We start from the raw sequence: 3,564 nt of genomic DNA on the forward strand, positions 1-3,564 counted from the left end.
GCTCTCTATCCGCTTGGAGGTAGGTATCTTCTTCCTCCTCCTTCTTCATTTGGCGGCGAACTGCTTGCACGCCGATTTTCAGCCCTGTGCTATAAGGCATTCCCTTCCTTATTTTTTGGACGTCATCGGGAGTAGTCCCCATGATGTCCATTTCCTCCTGCTCCGAACCAGAGTTGAGGGAGGACCTATCTCTACTCCGGTTCTCCTCCGCATCCCCCTCATCGTCGCTATTTAACGCCGCAGACAAAGGGGTCAAGGATGTCCCTAACGTCCTCTTCTTTGAATAGCCTTCCGTCCTTACGTTCTTCCGGCATTTGTCCCTCATGAGTCTCTCCCGCTTTTTATAGTCTGTTGGAGGGACAAACGTTCCCCCAACAGCCTCCTCTGTTCCCATTTGCACGCGGTCCAGAACCACTCTGGGAGAAGCATCCCCTATAAGACTCCTGACCCGTTCCTGAGTCAAGGCCCCCTCAGTTGTAGTGGAGACAGGGGTGTTGGGAGCCGAGCTTGCTCCGTTCCTCGTCGCCCTCCTGTTCTCTCCTTCTTCTCCGTTCTCCCCCGCTGTAAACGAGGGGTTACTGCCCGTATTTATTTTTTTTGTTGTAATTAGATCCGTCATTTTTAGTTAATCCCACTACCCCCAGCGGCTCGGTGGGCCGGCGTATCTCCCACCGACCGACGAAGTGCCCGAAACGTGACCGGCACACTCCGCCGGCCGGGCCCGATGGACTCACCGGGAGCCCACCTATGCCGAAACCAGAGGGGATAAAGACCCCCCCTGGCCCGGCTCCAGCCCCTTACTCCCCCGTGTGAAGCTTTGACACCGCACACGGGTTTTTCGGGGGTCCCGCGCCTCCGACAGCGCGGGCACCGCTGGGGTGGCGCCACCCAGGGGGCCCCACGGACGGTTGGGGTGAGGACGCCGCTCCCCGTCCACACCTTGCCCGCCGTGGCGACCAGCACGTCCCCCCGCCGGGAATCACGTCCAGCGGAAGGGACTACGCCTCTCCTGACCGGCCGGTTCGGAAGGGGAAACGGTCCCGACCGGCCAGGAGTACCTGCTCTCGCCGCCGAGCCCTGCCTCGGAATAAGTCCGAGCGGCCTCGGCGGCAGGTCCGCGTGGCACCCTCCGGGCTATGCCCCTTGGGTAACCCCTCCGGGCAAAGCCCCTCGGGTAACCGCGCGTGACCTCCGCGCCGCGCCCGACCCGAGCTCGGAATACGTCCGAGTGGCCCGGGCTCGGCTACCCCCCAGGGACGCTGGGACGGAGACCCAGGCTACCCAGCCTGGGAACTCCCAACCAGCACCCTGGGGTACTTCTTGTCGCCGGGCCCCGCTTCGGAATACGTCCGAGCGGCCCCGGCGACTGACCGCTGTGATCCCCTCCGGGCGCCGCCCCTCGGGTTAAACCCTCCGGGCAAGGCCCCTCGGGTGATCACAGCTGGTCCCCTCCCCCGCGGCCCAAGCCGCATGAAATCCCCACCCCGAGACCCCGGGGGGAATACCCCCGGGAGAAAAACCCCCGAAAACACCCCCCCGGGAAAACAGAGCAAGAACCCCGCGGCCCGGGCCGCAAAATGCATGGCGGTAGGGCAAGCGCCGAAGCGCCGTGCAATGCCCTCTCCTAACGGTGCCATGCCACCGGGCGTTTGTATTCAAGGTCGCCATCCTCTACCACATACGAGCCGAAGCTCTGTAGGGGAAGTGGGCCCCCTCCTCCCAAAGGGAGGGCTCCCCGGGACTGGGGAAAACTCCCAGACTCGGGGAGTTGATGTACCCGACGTTACTCGGGTACGGGATGCTGTTAGCACCCCTTGCAAGACTATCCTCTTGCAAGGGGTGAGCCCTCTCGCCACGGCAAGGCCGCATCCCACGAGAGAGATATAGGCTAAACCTTTTTTTTTTTTTTTTTTGATTCGTAGTGGAAATCCTCATGGATACCCCCGCCTCCGGGTAGAGGACGGGTGGTTATGTGGGACTCCTTGCCCCCCTTGGCCGATCCACGTATGAATCGGTCAGGGGGCGCAAGACCTACCCACTAAAACCACTACGGATACCTTCTCGGGCGTTAATGGGGGACGGCCAGGATGCTGGAATCCCATGCCGTCTGGCCGCCCCCCCGCCTTTATCCCTCCTAAGGAAAGTGCCGCAGAAGGCGACACTTTCCCCCCGTAAGCGCGGGTTCTCGCGGTTGCGGCGCAGGGCGGTATCAACCCCACGCCGCGCCCTCCCATAAGTTTGGGGGGCGGGGTCACGGCTCGAGTGTGCCCGCTCGGAGCCCTGGGACCTAAACGTCCCCAGCCCCCACCCGCAGACCTCATCCCGCGTCATAGTGTGACGCGGGTATGTGTTGGGCGGACCCTCCCCGATCCCCGCCACCACAGACGAGCAAGCTCGCCGATGGCGGGGAAAGAGAGGGCCCTCCCCCGTCCTCCGCGCTTTCATCACCTATTCTCCTCCTTTTTCTGAGGGCGTACCCCCCCCGATCCCCGCCGCCACAAGTGGGCAAGCCCAGCAACGGCGGGGATGGAGGGGGCACGCCCCCCTTCTCCTCGCTACTCCTTCTTCTTACACTGGGGGCGCGCCCCCCCCCGATTCCCGCCACCACAAACGAGCAAGCTCGCCGATGGCGGGAAAAGAGGGGGCCCGTCCCCGTCTTCCATCTCCTCCTGTTCATCCTTCTCTTCTTCTTCTTCTGAGGGCCAGGTATTTCTCCCGGCCCTTTCCCTCTCTCTTTCCGCTTCCTCCTTCGAGTACTCTCGCAGAAGGAGGAAAAAGCTCCCCACCTTTCTTTCGCACCGACTATTGCGGATACTACCATTGGCAGGGACAGGTCGCGCCCCACTGCGGCCACCAGGTCAGCCCTCTCGCCCACCCACGCAGGACAATCCGCGAGGGTGTGCTGGGCGTCATCCCTTGGATGGTCGCAGTGGTGGCAGCTTGTTGTCCTCTCCCTGCCTATGCGACCCAGATACTCACCGAAGCATCCATGCCCGGTGAGCACCTGGGTCATCCTGTACGTGACACCCCCATGTTCCCTGCCGAGCCACTGGTTCAGGCAGGGAAGGACAGCCTCGACGGTCCTGCGGCCCGGCAGCCTCGGGTCTTGGAGGCGGCCGGTCCATCTCTCTATCAGGACCCGTCGCTGTTGGACTCTTATGGCACAACGAGTACGGTCCGTTATGACAATCCCCTCCATTTGTAGCCCGCGTGTACACCTATAAACTTCGGCGTACATGCGGGCTAACAAGTCTGCAGGGGGTACTCCAGAGAGCACCCCCACTGCTACACCGCTTACTGTACGGTAGCCCCGACAGATTCTACACGCCACCCGCCTCTGGACTCTGAGGATCGAGTCCCTCAGTTTGCGGGTGGCGCACACCTTCTCCGCCCATACCGGGGCCCCGTACAGCAGCATTGAATGGACCGTACTCGCGTATAATCGACGAACACTCCCACCCGGTCCCCCGAGGTTTGGAAGTAGACGACATAGCGCCATCGCTGTTTTTTCCACCCTCGGGGTCAATTGGCGGAAGTGCTCGCCAAAAGTCCAACGGCTGTCCA

This window comes from Prenolepis imparis, unplaced genomic scaffold (genome assembly GCF_030444845.1).
Source record: "Prenolepis imparis isolate NDT839.2.m4 unplaced genomic scaffold, iyPreImpa1.0 SCAF_45, whole genome shotgun sequence".
NCBI lineage: Eukaryota > Metazoa > Arthropoda > Insecta > Hymenoptera > Formicidae > Prenolepis > Prenolepis imparis.